Genomic DNA, 10,535 nt, shown 5'->3' on the forward strand with positions numbered 1-10,535 from the left:
AATGCTGCAATGCACAGGCAATTATCTACTCCCTCCGTCCCATGATATAAAATCATTTCTCAAGCTAAGCAGCATATAAACCAAAATACAAACGGCAAAGTTAAGCCTAATAAGAACAGTCAGACTCCGGAGTGTCTCAAAGGAACTCAAGACTAACTAGCTAGAAGTGAGTGGCCGTATGCATCGCCCAGATGCAGAGGCCGGGGGTCATCCTCCTTTTTTTAAAAAAAACTAGCTAGAAGTGTGGCCAGTTAAAACTCTCGAGTCTTTCTAGGGTATTCAGCAATGACGTGTCTTTAGAATAGACCACACAGCGCTATGAATGCAAATACAGCAATGGAAGAAAGAAGAAAAAATCGTGCAACATGCCTCGAGAGAGCAAAGGCCGACCGGCATATCTACAATCAGAGGGCCGTCTAAACAAAATAGAAAGCCAACCAGAGAGCAAGCTCAAGATCAAAACTCCGAATGGTCCCAATAAAGTTCGTAGTCTTCTAAATTAAAAGTGACAACTTGGCAACAACACAAATCCAGGTTCAGTGAGATGGTCGAGCTCAGTACCATCGGCTAGATAGCATAACTTACATCAATATAATAACGATGTCCCAGGAGAATAATTAGAGTTGCGGTGAGGATACGATTCGCCAACTTTACTAGCAGAACACGGGAGGGGCGTGGAACTAAACTCGGGGTGAAACTACAACCTACGACATGACAGGTGCATTGGCTGGCTCCGTCTCTTATGGACCTAAAGCCGCGGTGCTACCACCTGCATTTTGGGTTTGGACACAGGAAACAGCTTAGCAGAGAGCAAAGGAGACTGATAAATCAAGGGACACTAAGCTAAGAATACCTTCAGGGTTCAAGGTAAAGGTAAGCTCACGGCCACCCACTTGTCGTCACTAAAGGGAAGCACGGTCGCCCCCTCTGGTAATTTCAGGTCAGGACGGCATGGGTAGATCTGGATTCGGTTAGTTGACATCGAGTAACTGCATCGGGCAGAATCAACAGGCACTGCAGTTGCTTTCACCGCAAGGCTGGAAGTATTGGTTGGTGGCATTGAGCCCAAGGGGAGAGATGTGTGTTCTGAAGTTGAGTTCATTACTTCATCCTCGATGCTTGGCTCTGGAACGTCTACTTCAGCCTCAGCGCTTGGTTCTGCAACGTCCATTCCTTCAGCCTCAGCACTTGGTTCTGCAACGTCCATTACTTCAGCTTCGGTGCTTGGCTCTGGAATGGCTGGTTTATCATTTTCCATCTTGACAGGTTGGATAGTTTCAACAGGAGATTGTAAAGCAACAGGCACTGTACTTGTTGTTGCCACAAGGTTGAGCATATCAGTTGGTGGCACTGAAACTAACGGGGGTGACCTGCATTCTTGTGTCAAGTCGATTACTTCAGCCTTGATGCTTGGCTCTGGAGCAGCTGGTTTAACATTTTCCATACTGCCAGATTTGATAGGTTCATCAAGAGATTGTGTTTTGTCAGCAACAGGAAGATAAATACGGGAGCCAACAGAGCAAGAATCATGCTCAGCTGCAAAATGGCCAAACCATATGAGTCAATAGATGGAACAGCCAAGATAAATAGATACAAAGAGAAACACAATCATTGATATCAACTACAAGCAAATACAAACTCATATTGCAGTATGACACAATCATTGACATCAAATACATACATACAAGATAACAATCAACAGAAAAGGTATAGTTCATTTGGATTGCTACAATGTCCAAAACAAGATCTACGATTGCATGGTCAGTGAACTGTCCAAACTGTAGAACAGAGAACTTGTGAAACATGCATGATGGATAACAATATAAAATTCACATGTTATTAGTATGTAAACACATCACCCGCAGTTTACTTGTCACATAAAAATTCTGTTATATGGGTCATGTGTTTCTTACGGAAATCACACTATAAACAGGAACGTGGACCAGAAGCTGGTTCAGAAGAAGTCTACTGAGGTTTCATCACATGTCAATAGTATGTAGAAAAAGAAAGAGGAAGCTTTTTCTTAAAAAAAAAAGATAGGAAGATAGGCAGAAAACTCACTAGCATTAGAGTCATTCTGCCCGTCACTTGTTCTACAGTCTTGACCTCTTGCTCAGTGAGGGTTTCGGTTCCTTGTTGCATCTGTGACCCTACTAGAAGAAAGAAAAAATGTTGGTGGCCATGCACAAAAGTTCCACGAGAGATTGTGCATTCAAGAGAAAAAAAAGGTGGGAGCAATTGAATATAGAAACCTTTAAATATAATCCACAAAGCAATATGCAGAGCATAATTTTAAAGCATCGCATACAAGTAGAAGTATAGCAAAAAAATGGTTGGGGAGCTATTGAGGCTATGCTTAGAGAAATCAGATTAGTCTCGTTATTGACTCTATCATTTTCATAGTGGAGGGCATACAACAAATGGTACATTAGGCATAGGCTGGTGGTAATACTGTCATTTAGAGGATTTCTGTTTCAGGGGAAGGATCATTGGGAAGTACTACTGTCAACGAGGTTCAGGAATTTCCTATTTTAAGGAGCTAATGATCTGATGAGCTCTTTTAAGATGCTCCACCTACCTCACCAGAGGTAAGATAAGGTTTAAATCTGAGCCGTTGATTGAGGGAGGTTACTTTTGACCTTAATGAAATAATGCTGGCAACCGGTATCATATTTAGTAAGGCATGTATAATTGGCATGAATCCTTCCATAACAAATGGTAACCAGCTTTCTCTGGTAAAAATGGTTACAATCTGGCAATTGATTACAATGGGATCTTGATCACGTTCCAATTAATTGGTCTGAATCGATGCATCCTATTTACAATGAAATGCTTGATTGCATAGCCATAAGTAATGAATAGACAAATGTGCCTCCTAATGCTCATGAACAGAGAGACAGCTGTGTAGTACGTGTCATGTATGATTTTGATAGCTGGTGTGGCTTATGATTTTGACAAACTCTTTGCAAGAGATTAGAGATGTGTTCCTTCAATAAATTGTACCCAGGATGGTATGCAAACACTCGTCGAGCGATAAAATGGAAGTCATAATTTTGACAGGCTATTTCAATGACACAAATTTGTAAATAGCTCGATGAAATGATGAATTTGGAATACATACATCACTTGATTAGAAATATAACAAAGATATAAAATTTGAGGGCATGAATAAACCATAGTAATCCATTACCATTCAGACATGTTAGTTTAAGACATTTGTTAAATTTAAATATTTTCTCTCTCAATCCATTAGTTTTGGATGAACTAAAAAAGGTTATAATGCATTCTATTACGTATATGGTCTGCATGTCAAACATTAATGCCATTAATGATTTGGTTATGCCATAATAATGTGTATCAACATGTCCATCCTACATAACAATTTTCATTTAAATCCTACTCCCTCCGTTTCGAATTACTCGTCCAAGAAATGAATGTATCTAGATTTATTTTAGTTGTAGATACATCCATTTTTGTGACAAGTAATTCCGAACGGAGGGAGTACATATTAACGTGGAGTAAACTATTGCAGAGACAACATTACCCTTGATAAGGTCAAAGTGACCGCTTACCCTCTATAAGGTAACAAATACATCATCTTAGCCATTAGATCAATATTAATTGGTAGTCCCTAATCATTTGGGGGCATCTTAAAAGTTCTCTAATCTGACACACCACCAAAAACTACTCGTCAAGTTCGTCCCAGTATGAAGCTTCATTTCAGGAGTTTAAATTACTTACTGTCTTTGGAAGGTTGAAAAGCAGCAACCGTCATCTGTTTTTGCTTCTTATTGTTACCAGGTCCCTCCTGAAAACTTTCGCCTTGAGTGTGTACAGTTGATTTGGAGATGGAGGAATCTTTTAAATTATCTGATGAAGTATTACAGACAGGCAAGGAAGAGCCTTCTTTCTCAGCTAATTCATGCCGGGGATTTGTATATTGCATTCCTTGAACCTACAAAAGGTAGAGCGGTCCGTCAAATTAGTATTTACTAATACAGCAAATACCTTACGAAATATTTTTGTCTGTGCAAGCTATTTAAGATATTAGAAACTATAGCATGCCCTTCCATAACTATTCCATGTAAAAGCCATTGTCCTATGTTCCCCTTAAAAGGTTGCTTTTGTTAAAATTTCACTACAAAAGCCAAGTCATCCAATATACTTCACTGTTCCAATATGTACCAGTAACAATTCGTTTTGCATTGCTCCTAGGTGTTATCTAATAATCTATTCAATTCGAGAAAATGGATCATATGTTTATCAGTTATACAAATAAATGATGGCGATTAGATTAGTTATCATAAATAGGTGAGGCGATGGTAAGAAATTTTTCCATAATTAAATACTGGACCAACCAGCAATTGCTCCTCTGAGCTTACTTCTTGGGCTAAGGACACCAGAGCAAGATTTGCAGCAGCATATTCCGCCTCCTTAATTGTATGACAATACTGTGGGCTTTCAAATGTTTGCCCATCTATGGTCACTATTGACTTGAACCGAGGTGCATGAGATGGACCTTCCTGGATACGGTCATACCAAGGCAGTTGTTTTCCTCTCTTCTGAGCATACATTTGCAATTGAAGCTTATGATTAATCTGGATTCCAGGCAAAGAAATACATGAAGCTGATCCAACCTACAAAAGGTAGAGTATTTTATTAGACGAAAATTGACAATGTTTCCGCACAGTGTAAATGAAGTCAATAGTTTCAATTCAGTTTTTACTCAGTTCTTGAATATTGTAAAATGGGAGAACACGTTTACTAATAATACAGATAAATGCTGAAGGATGTTAGTGCTGATGCATAGGTAATCCGGTGCAAATTAAAGCCATCCATAGGAATAAAAAATAGGTGCAACCAACCGGCATTTGCTCTGATGGGTTTGCTTCTTGACACAATGACATTAAAGCCACTCTTGCAGCAGCAAATTCTGCCTCCTTTGTTGTGTGATAGTCTTGAGGACTTTCAAATTTGCGCCCATCTATGGTTACTGTAGACCTGAACAGAGGTGCATGAGGTGGACCACTTCGAATGGTGTCATATGAAGGCAAATCTTTATGTCTCTTCTGAGCATGAACTTGCAACTGAGACTTGTAGGGAAGTTGGGTTTCTGTAACATACAGAATAGTTAGTACTGCAAATATAGAGAAACAAGTGTGAAAGAATATCAAGAACTTTTTTAGTGGCAAGAATAAAGAACTTCACAGCAGCATGAGAGGTGTAAAAATAAAATCAATTTGAGGGATGAGAGACATTTATATAGTTACATAGGTAGTGAAGGAATATGGGGTTCCGAGAGGGATAAACTACAGCGCAATATGGGGTTTAAGTGCCTTTAATGTTCAATGTATGCAGAAAGTAAAGTATCAACAGAAGTGCAACTTTTTACTCGTCATAAGGAAATAACTTCGTATCTAGTTCCAAGAGGGATAAACTACAGCGCAATATGGGGTTTAGCTGAACACTGATAATATTTGTTGGCACTTATATGCGGTTGAATGGTTTTACAAAATCTAAAAAAAATACTACTGATAGGTGAGCATGTATATCATTGACGTTTCTGTCAGTTACGATAAGGATCTTACTACACAGAGAGAACTTATTCAAAAGTAGGCAGTTATATGCCCACATTAAAATCAAACATGGAACGAGTGAGTTCAACACAGCTTCTCTGTAGCTTACTGTGTACACGCTCCACCGAGCAGATTCACTATGTTCGTTATAGCGTCACCAAACTTCTACCGTTTCAGAATCAGATAGCTACCAAATCAACAGGATGTCCTTGAGAAAATGAATGCAGTAACTCCCTACCAAATCAAATGATATTGTGTGCTGGTGATGGTGAGTCTATCTACCGATATGAATGCATTGTACTCCTGCTGGTAAAACTGAGCATCATTTCCATTTGTCTGTGAAGATAATACCAGTAAAGTTTTCATTTTTGCGAGGTGATAATACCAGTGTAAGTTGACTCGTACTGGTTCAATAGACAATAAACTATGCATTTCTACTAGAATCTCAATATAGCCACTCGTAAACCATCCATTTCTACTAGAATCTCAATCGCCATCATAATGGCTTAAGCCTTTTTACAGTTGATGGTACCCCAGTTTGTTCAGGCCCTGATGAAAAGAAAAGAAAATGCACCTAATGTGGACATGAACTAGATGTAACCAGAAAGGCTAACTGCACTCATGAATCCTGAACCAACAGCCGTCCACGAATCGTGCAAGTAAGGCGCTACTCGGGAACAAAACCTGAAACCGAAAGTTGGGAATCAAAATCCGACCACGAAGTGTTCGCGCAAGTAAGGACCCGGATGTACCCGCTAGTAGGGAACTGGGGGATCTGGCACTCACCGGACTGCGGCGGGGGAGGGGGCGGGAGGGCGGAGAGGCGCTCGAAGGCGGCCTTGGCGGCGAGGTTCTGCGCCTCCTTGGCCGTGCTGAACCCGTCGTCGTCGTCCGGCGAGTGGTACACTTCGCCGTTGACGGTGACGGTGGCGCGGAACCTCAGCGAGTGGGCCGGCCCCTCGCTCCGGTGGGTGTAGTCCGGCGCCGGCCACCGCCGCTGCTGGCACAGCTGGTTCAGCTGCGCCTTGGACATTGCCGCGGAAGATTGGGACTCGGCCTCTCCCGATGGGGAATTCTCCGGGGGCTATCGCTCGCTTTGATCTGCTCGCTGGATTCGACTTCTCACGTTTATTGCGCCTCGCCCGCTCGCTCCCACTCCTCTGCTGGATTGATGCTCCTTCGCGCTCCTTTGTGGGTTCGGTTCAGTGGCACGACGTTTGTTTGGTGGGTGGGTTGGGGTTTATCCGCGTGTTTCAGTACGGCGGTTGTCAGGGTCTCGCTCCGGGCAACCACTATGTTGTGAAGAGTAAATTGCACACACAATTCACAAGTAACAAATGAATCAACTCCTTTCGAAAAAAAAAACAAATGTATCAACTGTGTTAAAGAAAATGAATCAACCACTCCCTCCGTCCCGATTTAGATGTCGTGATGGCAATTTTGCTATTGTGTAATCAAGACCAGCTCGCCTCGCCTCCGTGGAGCTATGTCCCGGGTGGGCGGTGACGGAATGGAGACTAGGTGGGCGGTGAGGGAATCGAGATCGATGGGCTGCGAGCGGCGGAGTCGTCAGCACGGCGGCGGAATCTGACGGTGCCTAACCCAGGCGACACATGGGCGAAGGGTGGAGGCTGAAGGAAGGAAACAGGAATGTTTTGTTAGGTGTTTGAAAGTACGAGGGGCTTTTTGCAAAATATTTGGTATACTGCACGTACCATAAGTAAAGCGAAACGGAGGGAGTATGTGTTAGTAATATTGATAAGTAACAATACATATATACACCAGAAAGGGATGTGACCGTCTGGTTACCCAAGAGAGAGAGAATGGACATTCCTTTTAGGAAAAAACATCGTCACTACTTTATTTCATTTCAAACAGGAATACATCATCAACAACTAACGAGAGAATAGAGGAAGGAAGATTATTCAACCACAACTTCGGGTGATAATCTTACCTAATCTAGCAAGCTCTCGAGCCACGCGACTAGCTCCACGCGTGCAGTGCTAAAAATATACCTTCCCAAAAATCCTTGCACGCTTCAAACCAGTCATTGATGCTTGTCATCACATGGGTGCTAATCCCGTTCAACTCTTCATGCAGTCCACCAGTTCGAGACAGTCGGGGTAGACAATTAACCATTGGATTCCCATAGAACGATCGGGCCATGTTTGAGTGTCATCATCTCGGGGGTGGGGTTCATCGTCGAGGCAAAGAAATGATTCTCCGCCGCCGCCAAGTCCCCAACGTCATCTAGATCATAGCACGACAAGACCCATAATCATCTTCATATGAAAAAGAAGCGTCAATATTGAGCTTCTGGGTTCCGATGAGTGGGTGTGCCCACCTGACCTCTTTTTCCCGGGACAACTAGAGTGCATCCAGACGAGCATAGTTTAGTGCCAAAGCCTAAAATTATAGGGTCGACATTTGAGCTTCTTCTCCATGCACTTTTTCCTTTCTTTCTCACTAGTTGTAAACCAACAATGATGACGTCATCCATGATTACCCAGTATACAGTTTATTTAGAGGGAATGGAGATATTGGTTTGCAAGATTGTAACGCCCCGGATTCGATGCGCCAGGTGTCCGTCAGATATTCGCCGTCGTTACCATGTCATTTGCTTGTGTGTTGCATACATGTTCGTCTCATGCATCCGACCATTTTCCCCATTGTCCGTTTTGCAATCAGGCACTCCTATGCCCTCCGGCGTTCCTCTTTTGTCTCTTGTTGTGAGTGGGTGTTAAACTTTCTCGGAATGGCCCGAGGTTTGCCAAGCGGCCTTGGTATAGCACCTGTAGACCGCCTGGCAAGTTGCGTGCCATTTGGAGGTCGTTTGATACTCCAACGGTTAACCGGGTAACCGCAAAAGCCCTCTTTGTGTTGCAGCCCATCACCCCTCCAAACTGGCCCAAAACCCATCTAAGTCACTTCCATGCTCTCGGTCGTTCTATCACGATCGCGTGGCCGAAAACCGTGCCCCTTTTGGACTCTCCTAGCTTCCTCTACCTATAAAACGCCCCTCCCCCTCCATTTTCGGGTCCAAAACCCTAGCCCCGCTCCCCTGACGCCGCCGGACGAAACCCCGCCGCCCGGACATGTCCTCCCACCGCCGCGCGCCCAATCACCGTGTGCCACGTGTCCCCCGCCGTCGCAGCCTTCCTCCGCGGCCCGCCGGGCCCGAGGTCGGCCCGCCCGCGCCGCGACCGGGCCCCGAGCCGGCCGCACGCCCGCGCCCGCCGGATCCCCGCGCCCCGCCGCCTGGCCCGTCCGCCGCCGCCCGCCTTCGGATCTCCGGCGACCTTCGCCTCCCGCCGGCGACATCGCGCCGGCCGGCGCCTCCGCGCCCGACCCCGTGCCGCCCCGCCGCCTCGGCTTCCGCCTCCCGCTCGCCGCCGCCAACCTCCACCGCCGCCGGCACCCATCCGCCGCCCTCGCCGAAAGCTCGCCGGCGCCCGAGATCTTCCTCTGGCCGGCCCGCCCCTTGCCATGTCGCCGCCCCACGCCGGCCACTGCGCCCCGCGCCGTCCCCGTTGACACGCGCCTCCCCCACCGCACCATCGCCGGAGCCCCTCGCCGGAAGCTCGCCGGCGCCGCCGTCCTCGCCGGATCTGGTCAGGTGGACCAGATCCACCATGTCAACCATCCAAACGCCTGGATCCCTCCGTCCCGGGATCTCCTCGTCCCGGGTTGACTTCTCGCGAGGGTAAAAATCTGCTAAGTCCCTGAGATTTTTTGCATAATGGTGTCCTGTTCAACGCATCATAACTCCATGCATACTGCTCCGTTTCGTGCGTGTAATATATCAAAATGTTCGCTGTGAGATGCTCTACATTTCATTCCATTGTGCCATGTTTGTTTGAGTTCATCTTGATGCCTGAATCATCGTTGCAAGAGTGCTATATGATGTTAATCTGCTGGAATTGTTATAACTTGGTGATTTGTCTTTTTCGTTGCATTTGATGTGTGCATCCTATGAGGTTGATGTCTACATGTGTTTTGAACTACATCATTCCATCTTTACAGGGGTGTCATCCATGTATTTTTGCGAGTTGTGTAGTGAGTGTATCAAGCTTGTTAAGTAGGGCACTTGCTGTTGCTGTTTTGCTAGGCTGAATTTGTTATTTCGTGATGCTATGTAAACCTGCTGCTACAAGTCATTATATGCATAATCTGGAGATGTTCACTAAGAATGTTTTGTTAAACATGTCATGCTCTATCCATCCATGCTCCTGGTTACATTTATGGCTTGCTGTAACTTGTTGTAATCATGCTCTCAAGTTGCTAAATAATGTTGTTGTCAGCCTGTTAACATTAAGTTCAGTTTGTGCCATGTGTTTTGCTAGTGATCCATGCACCCTATGAACTTGTTCTTGCCATTCTTAGCTTCATAAACATGTATTCTTACTGTTGGTTGCCTTGTAATGCCATGTAATGCTCTGTGGTGAGTGGTACAAGCTCACCAACATGCCTACTTATCGTTGTTCCTGCCATGTTTGAATCTGTATTATAATTTGCCATGTTTACATGGGTGCCATCATATCTTCTGATCCTTTTTGGCTCATGGTCAGTAAAGGACTTTTGTTCTATGGGTTCAGTAGTTTCATGCCATGCCTTTTTTTGCCACGTTAAGTTCCTGTAACATGTTGTTTGATAGCTCTAAACATTGCAACCTGATGTTATTTCTGCAAAGTCTGAAACTGTTATTATATGCAATCTTGCCATGTCTTTTTGAGCATGTTCTAGTGATTTCTGGAGATAGCTCAGTGTTCATGTTTTGTCATGCTTCACCTGTACATCATGTCCATGCCTTTTGTTCTCATGTTGGGGTGCTGTAGCATGTTGTTTTGATTCTTTCAAGATGCCTAGTTGCTGTTATGGACAGATTGTTATATCTTGTATAGTGTGTGTGTGTTGCACCGTTGCTCCGTTTTGAGTGTGCTCTATATGAAACTTGCTTAT

At 44.5% G+C, this 10,535-nt stretch overlaps 1 pseudogene; it reads right to left on the reverse strand.

The window, feature by feature from the left end:
• Positions 1-469: 469 nt before the first annotated feature.
• LOC123070933 (double-stranded RNA-binding protein 1-like) lies at positions 470-6,799 on the reverse strand (annotated as a pseudogene).
• Between the last annotated feature and the right edge of the window lie 3,736 nt (positions 6,800-10,535).

The sequence above is a fragment of the Triticum aestivum genome, chromosome 3B (genome assembly GCF_018294505.1).
Source record: "Triticum aestivum cultivar Chinese Spring chromosome 3B, IWGSC CS RefSeq v2.1, whole genome shotgun sequence".
Lineage (NCBI taxonomy): Eukaryota > Viridiplantae > Streptophyta > Magnoliopsida > Poales > Poaceae > Triticum > Triticum aestivum.